The following is a 10641-nucleotide window of genomic DNA, read 5'->3' on the forward strand; positions in this document are numbered from 1 at the left end:
AGTATCCACTTAATTGTGTGTACCTTTCAGTACTAGACATTCCTGGAATTGCCCCCTTCTTGTGTCACTGCCTAGAGGTCAGAAACTCAACTTGCCCTTTTGGATCCCACGTGAACTGGCTGCAGTGGACAAGTCATTTCACCTCTATGATCTTCACATTTCTCAAATGTAAAATTACAGGGGTCAGATTGAATTTGTAGGACACTTATGGCTTGCAAGCAGTGTTTCTGTGATTCTATAGCTGAATTCATGAAGATATATATATATATATATATATATATATATATATATATATATAGCTGAATTCATGAATAACATGAAGGCGATAATGCTGTATCTGTAAACCAAAATATGAGAGTCTATTATGTGGTTAGCTTTATACTGAGTACCATGGAAGATAAAATTTGTAATACCGTCCTTGCACCAAGGAACTTACCATCTGTTGGTGAAAAGGTTAGCACCCAAGATATCCTGATGTGACTTAGGGGTGCCTGGGTGGCACAGTTGGTTAAGCCTCTTACTCTTGATTTCAGCTTAGGTCATGATCTCGGGGTCTTAAGATGGAGCCCTGTATTGGGCTCTGCGCTGATAACCCAGATAATCTCTGCTTGGGATTCTCTCTCTCCCTCTCTGCCTGCCCCTTCCCCTCTTCTCTCTCCTCTCTCAAAGTAAATAAATAAACATGACAAAATATTAAAGAAAAAAAAAAAAGAAATCCTGATGTGACTTAGAGTGAACTAATAACTACAGGAACAATTACCAAAGAGAGTGGGAAGCCAGTGAGTCAGGCTTTCCCTAAAGAAGGAATTAGGGCTTGGGCTGGGTTTAAAAAACAAAATAAACAAACAAAAAATGGGAACAATTTGGATAAACAGAGGCGAATGAAGAGAACTTTTCAGGCCAGGAAAAACCCAGGCAAGCATAGGAAGGATCATTTGCATAACAGTGAATGGACCAGGAAGATATATTTAGATAGCAAACTGCCAACAGAAAAAGGCAACATGAAAATTGTATGTAAGGAAGGTATCATCTGACACCAATGGGAGGATGGATTGAAGGGTTCTCAAAAACCAGCTACCTTTTACTGAGTGCCTACTACATGCCAGCCTCTGTGATAGAATTTTATATATGTTATCTGGAATGGTTGCAACAGTCTACAAAGTAGGCTTTCTTATCTCTCATTTTACAGATAAGGAAATTCAAGGTCAAAGAGGTCAAGAAACAGTCCAATCCAGTTGATAGGCTCAGTAAAAATTCCAACCCAGTTTGGGCTGATTCCTTAATAATTCCTTATTCCACATCTCACACTGCCCCTCACCAAACCAGAAGCTGCTACAGCTTCAACAAATCGACCAAAATTTGACTAGTTGGTGGATTTTGCCATTGTGGTCACTAGTTATGGAACAACTGATTACCGAGCCTGGCGGTGATCTGGTTTAGTTGCTATGAATGTTTAACTCAGTCAGCCACTTGGTGGTCGGCCCTGAGGATAGATTGTGATCCAGTGTGTGGCAAGCAATGTGACAGAGGGCAGAGAAGGCACTCAGACTGGTAAGTGCCCTCCTATTGACTCCCAGAGGCAAACTGCAGAGGCAGGCCCTGCAAAGAGCTGCTGTAACCATAAACCAGAGAGTCGCTCTTTATCTGTGCCTAATGTGGAAACATCATTAATCACACGCCAGTCATTTCAGCAACACCTGCACGTTCCTGGGCTCCTGGCCTTTGAACACACATTAAAAACCAAATCTGAATCCAGACATTGAAGCTATTTACATGAAATGCTCTGCAAGCATACAGAAGATCAGAGGGAGAGCCCTAAGTAAAAGTTATGGTTTATGGATCCCTGCGTGTCTTTTGTTAGTTTCCTGAAGAAATCAGAAGAAAGATGGTAGTATGTTTGATGGGGGAGGCAGGATCCTAGTTCTGTACAAAAATACCTATTAAATTATATCATAAAGACAAATCTTTGTATCAATCTTAGTTCCAAAAAACCTGTCTTTTCTTTTTTTAAAAATAGAGATTCAGTACCCTGTGTCCTACATCATTGATGCAGCTCAACCCAGACATAAACAGTCTGATTACATCACTGCCGCACATCCAGCTAGCTTCTCTACTGAGACCAAAGTGTTAATTGCAGTTGCGAATTAATCATTATTCTAACTGAGCCAGAGTCTTATTTTCCTCTCGAAGCTTGTCATCATTAAGCTTGCTTGAACTGGTTAATGCACCATCGATGCAAATGATCATTCCACAATACTGAACATGCACAATTCTTTTATTCACTGTATCACGTGGAATTTTATAGGTGGAAAAGTCATAATTAACCACGTATTCTAATATTCTGCTTCCACTCCTTTGTTACATGTTACATCTTCCTCAGTTTGGGATTTTTACCGGGATCTCCTTTTCTGTTACACTGAAATCTAAAATGAAAGCCACGATGGTTTTGGTCTTTTCAGAAAGTGACCTATTTCAGAAAAGAATATCAATAAATACTTTGTTTGAGTGCTTTTCAAATGTAATATCTCTTTTCTGCTTTTATGTACATTAACAAAGTTTTTATGACATTCTCATCATGATAAAAATAATTTAACAAAACTGGTCATTAGTCTATCAAGATGAGCAAGTATAATTTCCCCATTTTCTAGAGGTTTCCATAGCTGGAACTAAAGGTTTTTAATGAAAGTGTCTCATCAAGAATAGCTAGAGGAGAGTTGGTCCCTTATTTTGGGAACCAGTGGGACACGGTAGGGGTCTAACCAGGAGAAGGTCTAGCATAGATTTTGTGTAGAATCCCTCACTGGGGTGGATCAGACACTGGACTGACCTGGTCACACCTACTGACAGTAGAGGTCCAAACTGGCAAGCTTGGATGTTCTATGGGTTCTAGTCTGGACCAGGGCTTGGAAAGGTGAGAACCAAGGTACAGAGATATGGGAAGCAGTTTGATGCTTAGCAGGTGTCCACTTTTTCAAAGAGGTAAAATCCAAAAAGAGTCAGAAATCCAGGCATGTGTCAGCAACTAGCTGATTTATCAATGAGCCACCAACTTGGGATTCAAGGAACAGACCTTATCCTTGGGAAGAGCTGTCTCAAAGCTGGGCTCCAGGACTGGGAGGGGATGGAGTACTGGCAGAGTATTCTAGAACCTCTGCCTGGTACACTTGGAGAACTCTCTACCCATTATCGTACTGGTCCCCACTGTGAATACTAGTTTAATGTCTTCCCCATAAGCTCCATGAGGGGAGAGACTCAGCCTGTACTGTTCACCCCAGTATCCAGTGCTTGTCTTGTGCTGGTCACCACCTCAGGCTAGGTTATCATCAGTTCTTACCCAGATCACGGCAGTAGCCTCCACACAAGTCTCTGCACTTCTACTCTTTCATTGTCCAATATAATCTTCACACAGCACCCAGTGGGTTTTTCAAAATGCGGATTCGATTTTGCTGTCAGCCTACTCATAACCCTTCAGTGATTCCCCGTTGCCCTCAGGATAGAGGCCAAATCCCAAGCATGGTCTCCAAGCCAAGCCAGCCGCTCTGGCTTCTTTCAGTTCTTCATGTCACACTCTTTGCCACCTCCTCCCCAAGTGCCCTTTCATCTAGTTAATTCCTTCTCATCTTTCATCTCTCTGTCTAACCATCATTTCCTTGGGAAATCCTTCCTTGAAGCCCGGGTTGCCCTGGTATTCACTCCAATAGCCCTTTTCTTTCACAGCACTTCCCCGGGCTTGTTACTCATTCACCTGTATCATCTTTTAATTCATGTCTGTTCTTTCAATTTGACTTGTAAATTGCACGAGTGCAGGGAATGTACCCATTTCACTCAGTCCGGGACACAATAGGAGCCCTAAGTATATGTTGCATTAGCTCATGAATACTTTAGGTACTAAGTTCGGTAATGAGAACTGGAGCCAGGAGAGGACTGAGGAGTGGAGGGCCTTGGGGAAGATGGAATTAGAGCAGCTTCACACAAAGCCACCGAGGGGTGATCTAGATGGGCGTAAGCACCTCCTGGCTCAGCTCGAGGAGCCTCGTTTAACTCTCCCAGCGATGCTGAACTTAGGTACTGATGAATAAATTATACCTTCCCAAGATCACATAGTTGATCTAGGGGAGACCCAGGACTCCAACCAGCTCTAAGTTCAGGTGTCCCCTTTCACACCAAAGAGCTACTTTTCTCTTATGTAAGAACAGTCAGGGGGCGCCTGGGTGGCGCAGTCCGTTAAGCGTCCGACTTCAGCCAGGTCACGATCTCGCGGTCCGTGAGTTCGAGCCCCGCGTCAGGCTCTGGGCTGATGGCTCAGAGCCTGGAGCCTGTTTCCGATTCTGTGTCTCCCTCTCTCTCTGCCCCTCCCCCGTTCATGCTCTGTCTCTCTCTGTCCCAAAAATAAATAAAAAACGTTGAAAAAAAAATTAAAAAAAAAAAAAAAAAAAGAACAGTCAGGCAGCAGATAAATAATGACTAAGTCTGCCTGGGACTTCTATCTTGCTTCTGCCTGGCTCATTCTCAGTAACAGCAGCATCTGCGTTACTCATTTATTCCTCAGCCGCGTCCAGCTTGGGGCCGGATGATGATGGATATTACCTAGAGGTTTGTGAACATCTGCATCCCAGGCTTTGCTGGTAGTGATTGTCTTCTGCTGATTCCTGTGGGCTCTGTCATGGCAGGAATGCTGATGGAACTACTCAGGAAGCCAGATGGGAGCTTGGTCATCCGGCAAGGACGCTGGAGCCAGACAAAGTGGCAGAGCAGACAACAAGCAGGGTGGAATATGGATGCTCCTGTCTCGGGAAAGGATTGGCTAGCAGCAAAGAAGCAGGCTCAGAAAGAAATGTCAGAGGCAGTCTGTGCAGTGGAGGGTCAAGTGACATCCTGCACGCTGGGTAGAACACGACATCAGTCACGTTCTCACACAGGCTGGGGACTCCAGGAGAAGAAAGACACACTCTATCTTGTCACTTGCTTCAGTATGAAAGCTTTTTGTGAGCGGAAATCTGTGGTATTAAGGGGAGCACTTTCCCGCCTGTGTGGACTGTATTCCACTAAAGATATGTTAGGGATTGGAAACATATTGCCTACCCACTCCTTGTACAGTTGTGTTCCTATTGATTAAAGGGCTTGCCGTCGGTATCCTTTGTGGTTTGCTTCATTGATTCACAACCTTGATTTCAAATCACTTTGTAAAAATAGAATTCACACTTACTAAGAAAATCTTTCTTTTTGGAAACAATTTTTCTCCAGCCTGTTGGAAATTGTAAAATTCTGTTTCTGCTTCAATTCCACTGCACTGAAAATGCAGTTTACATGATGAAGTTCTCAGAATATGACACCTCTTATTATCCTTTCAAAATTTACCTAGAATTCTCATTTCTAGCCATTTTCACAAAAGTGGGTTTCTATACTTTGGTCCCTTTTCAAACAATTGTAAAAGCTTTATTTCATTGCTAATTTCTTCTTTAATTTACAAGGTTTTATCCCAAATGACCCCACTCAAACAGATGTCTTAAACAAAAAGGTAAATGGCAATAGGAAGATAAGAACAAACTGTCCCTTAACTTACAGACTGTGGGATGTTCTTCATGTGTCCTTGGCAATCTCTAGCGAGTTCTGTTTTTATATCTAGGTAGGCAATACCTGCAGCCATGCGTGAATGTGTTTAGAATCAACCTTTGGAAAGTTAAACCTCTGACTATTTTAAATAATAAATCAATCATGTGTCTGAATCATTTTAGAAATGAGGGTTACCTAAAACACTTGCTTTTCCATACAACATTTTTGGAAGCTATTATAGACTTAAGATATTCTTTAAATAAGGCATTATATTTATTATTCATCTCAAGCCCTCTCTCCCCTTAGTTGTGCACATTCTTGAAACAGGGAATGTACGAACACACTATCGGTTCACCGATTTGGGGGTTTTATTCATGAAACGAAAGGTTATACTTTCTCACAATCATCTAATTTTTTTGATCTGACAGTTAAGTGTCATAGAATCTCGGGGTTCACAAGGTCCTTCTGGAATTTGTCTGGACAGCATAGGTGCCCTTAACTCTCAGGAAATTGGATTTGGGCATCATAAAAGGCTCTCAGCCCTGGGGATGGGGGCTCTTCATGTATCCCTCTGAACTTGCTTCCTGTGTCTGTCTTGCAAACCCCAGACTTCTCTTGTTCTCATTCTTGTCTCTAGAATTTGAAGCCTTAGGTCCTTCTTGGCTTCCTAGCAGGCCTCTCGTGAATGTGTATTCCATTCATCTTTGCTTTAGCCAGCTTGAGCCTAATGCCAGACTGTGGCTCCCTTTGGTTCCATTTCTCCCTTCAGGCCAGTCTGACCCACCTTGGGAGAGAAGAGACAAAATTTATTTTCCAGTGTGAAACATACCCATCATCTGATCTGTAAACATTTTGATACTGTTTTATTCATTCAACAGATATTTATAGAGCAACTACACTCTGCCAGGCTAGTGCTGGAAGCTTGGTAAAGTACATAAAACTATCAGGTCCCTGTCATCACCCCAGTCACTGACTAGTGGGGGAGACGGACATTAATGGAAAAGCCACACAAATACGTACATAAATAATTACAGACTGATAGAACGAATGGTATAGGATGCATTCAAACTGTGTCAGGGTGACTTGATCTATAAAGGAAGGGGGAGGAGGAAAGAGAATGGAATGATTTTTTTAGACACAGTCCTGTTATGCAGCTTAATCCAGCCGCTTTCATTCCTGGCTGCATGTAGAATCTCCTGTGTAGCTTTAATAAATACCTAACCTTAGGCTTCACCCCTCAGAGATTCTTTGTTTTGTTTTGTTTTTTAAGTTTTATTTAAGTAATCTCTACACCCCTCATGGGTCTCAAACTCATGATCCTGAGCTCCAGAGTTGCACACTCCTCTGACTGAACCAGCCAGGTGCTCCTTACCCCCAGATCCTGATATAATTGGCCTGGGCATCAATACTTCCTGCAAAGCTTTCTAGGCGATTCTAAAATGCATTAGGGTTAAGAGCTTACTCTTATGTGGATGGCTTAAATATCCTACCTACACTTTTTCTCTGATGTTCAAATGCAAATCGTCTACATTAAAATAGACCTGAGTAAAAGTTTCAAATAAAGTTGGAAACAATATTTGTCATCCCTTACTCATTTGGAATTTGCCAGTGAATACCTTGCAAGATATGCTTTTGTTACCCTTCAAACGTTTTTTCTCTTGAAAGCAACATGAGCATATTACTAAACATTTGAGGAAGAAGGAAGAAGAGAAGAAAAAGGGAGACACACTCATAAACTCACTATTCTACTGCAAGCACTGTGAGAATTGTGGTGTATTTTCTTCTCCCCCCCCCCATATTATCTGTACAGACAATGAATTAAATGATGGCTTAAAACCTGCAAATAGTTTCAGTATAAATTATATTTTATATAATATATATAACATAAATTATGTTTTCTGGACAGAAAAATTACTGAATCCTGTGACTCCCTCCTGTAGCCAGTTCAACATAGATTCCTATCCTCACCTCTTGGTCCAGCATTGCTCCTTGACTTGAAGGAATAAGACTTGGCTTGGCCAAAGTCACAGTGACCTCCTAACTGCCAAGCCCATTGGGCTCATCTCCAGCCCTATTTAACTGCTCTCTGCAGCATTTGGCACAGTAGAACCCTCTTCCCTACTTGAAGCCCCCATCCCTTGACTTGCATAACACCATCTGCCCCACCATTTTTCTCCCTGTTCCCTTCACTGGTCTTCTTTCTGGTCCTAGATGCTGGGGTTCCCCAGGGTTCCATCTCTGCCCCCTTCTTTTCTCACTCTGTCCTTCCTGGGATTTCATCCAAGCCCAAAGCCTCAGTTTACTATTTATGTGCTGATAACTCCCTGGAGGAGGCCTGATATACTGAAACCTCCAATAGGCCAAATGTATGGCAAGAAATAAAATGCAGAAGTCTGTTGCTAAGGTGCAGCAAGAAATTCCTTATATGGAGACAAGCTGGACATTTGAAACTGGGAGAAGCAATCAGATTCTGGAGGTATTTTGAAAGTATATGCAATAGAATTTCCTGGTGGATTAGATATGGGATATGAAAGAAAGGAGAGTCAAAGATGACTACAAGCTTTGGGGCCTCGGTGACTGGAGTCATGGAATTGCCATCATTTGAGATGTGGAGGGCTGTGGATGGAGTGAGCCTGGTGTTGGAGACGGAATGGAGTGGGAGAGCAGAACAAGACATCTAGTAGACATACAGGTAGGGAAGGAGAAGGCAGATGGGTGTACAAGTCCAGAGACGAGGGCTGAGGCCTGGCTGGAGTATGCAGGTGGGAGTCGTAGGGCAAACAAGGCTGTAAGATCAGATGAGACAACCAAGGGAGAGAGAAGAGACAGACGGAGGCATAGGGCACTATACCAGTCACATGCTGAGAAGAAAAGATGGGGCCAGGAGGTCCCCAAGGACTACCCCAAGCCCTGCCTAAAATAGGACAAAAGACAGCAGACTGAGCCCCACGATTCTGCTTCTCCTGACCTACAGACTCCTCACCCCTAGGGACTCTTGGGACCAGACATTGGCCTAGGGGGCCATTTCCAGTTTACATGTCTGTGTAACCTCAGTGGGTGTATATTCTTTACAGGGTTGGAATAAAGTAGAATAAAACATAGCCTTTGCAGAGCCCCCAGTCATTATTCTCACAAAATCTGGAAACTGGACTGGTTTCTGTGGCCTACCCAGCTCACTCTCAATCTACAGTACCAGTCCAAGCCTCTCATCTGACCACTGCCTACTGACCATATTCATCCAGTGGGCCACGTGCCCCAAATGATGAAAGATCTTCATCTTCCTGCAAAAGCCTCTTCCCAGGTTAGGTGCCTTAACTCGATGGTTGGAGTGCCAAGCCACTCTTCTACCCACTCGCTCATGTCAGAAATTTGAGAGTCAACCTTACTGTTCTCTTCTCTCCATACGTGTATGCACTCACAGATGATTCCATCTCGCAAATACCTTTCACATCTGCACTCCTCCCCTCTAATGCCCACTGTCTTGGCTTGATCCAGGCTTCCAGGATCTGTTAAGGCTTAGGGTTATGGCTTAAGTGCGGAGCTGGTAGCTCTCTTTGATTTGAAAAATACAGATAAGGGGCACCTGGGTGGCTCAGTCTGTTAAGTGTCTGACTTGATTTCAGCTCAGGTCATGAGCCCAGGGTCGTGGGATTGACACCTGTGTTGGGCTCTGCACTGAGCTTAAGATTGCTTATGATTCTCTCAAGGGCACCTGGGTGGCTCAGTCGGTTGAACATCTGACTTCAGCTCAGGTCATGATCTCGCGGTTCATGAGTTTGAGCCCCAAGTAGGGCTCTGTGCTTACAGCTCAGCCTGGAGCCTGCTTCAGACTCTATGTCTCCCTCTCTGCTCCTCCCTGGCTTGTATTCTGTCTCCCTCTTGAAAATAAATAAGACATTTAAAAAAATTTAAAAATACTTACCTGGCAGGGGAGATACCATGATCACAAAGGTGGTTTCCCAGGGCAAGCCTTATCCATTGCACTCCAGATGTGGTGACCCCTGCGATTTCCCCAAATGTGGGAAACTCGACAGCATAATTTGTGATAGTGAGGGAAAAAAATTAAAAAAGATTCTCTCTCTCTCTCTCTCTCTGCTCCCCTTCCCCATCCCCACTTGCATTCTCGCTCTCTCTCTCTCTCTCTCTCTCTCTCTCTCTCTCAGAAATAAATAAATAAATAAATAAACATTAAAAAAATACAGATAAAACCAGAAAATGAAAAAACCTCAGGCCATTATTAAGGAAATTAACTTGGTTATAAAGATTACAATTATGTTCCTGAAAATGGACAAGGTTATTTTAAAAAGTTGCCATTTATTTTTATTACCTGACCTACTACAGATTTATTATTTTTTAATGATAATTATCTTACTTTTCCCAAATAATCAAGAAATTGAACAATTTTTTTGTTGGCTCATTTTCCTTTTAATAACTGGAAACTTACTATCCACAACTTAAACTATATCAATCATATAGTCTCCAACAACTTTTTTCTTTGAGTTTCCCAAAGGACTGGAGACCAAGGAGCCAAGTTCAGTTATCTTACACTGGAACACAATAAACTGAAAGGTAGAGGTCTATCATGGGGCAGGGTGGTGCATGATGGGGGCCAGCAAAGTAAAGATAGTGTTCTCACAACATGCAAAGTTAGTATCGGTATTTAAACAGCATTAGATGGATTGAAAAGCTCTCCTAAATATCTCTTTTCTATATTTTCTCATATTTCTAAATATAAATTATCATTAGCAAGTAATTATGGTGAATAATAATACTGTCACTTAATTTCCTGCCAGCTAAGGCCTGGCAGAGTTGAAGCAGGTTGAACTCAAGAGTGTGCAATTTTAGAACTGAACAATTAAACTCAGAGAAGATGGGAGTAGAGGGTTACCGTGGCAACCTGATCCCACAACCCTGTGTGTGGCCATATTGTTCCAGTGTCTGAGTCACAGAGGCTGGTTATTATGATTTATAATACGGGCAGTGTTTGGGTACAGATAGAGAGTTTCCCTTGTAGCAAGTTTAGAAAGGACAGGTACTTTGGAATCTGCAGAAGAGGATTATATGATTCTCAGCCAAGTGACACTGAAT

General features: G+C 42.5%; 1 non-coding gene across 1 annotated transcript; it reads left to right on the forward strand.

Moving 5' to 3' along the window:
• The first annotated feature begins 9467 nt into the window (after positions 1 to 9467).
• LOC131484213 (U1 spliceosomal RNA) lies at positions 9468 to 9637 on the forward strand. The gene has a single exon (XR_009248113.1). It is a non-coding gene; the product is annotated as a U1 spliceosomal RNA (small nuclear RNA).
• The last annotated feature ends 1004 nt before the right edge of the window (positions 9638 to 10641 follow it).

Source organism: Neofelis nebulosa, chromosome 8, assembly GCF_028018385.1.
Source record: "Neofelis nebulosa isolate mNeoNeb1 chromosome 8, mNeoNeb1.pri, whole genome shotgun sequence".
NCBI lineage: Eukaryota > Metazoa > Chordata > Mammalia > Carnivora > Felidae > Neofelis > Neofelis nebulosa.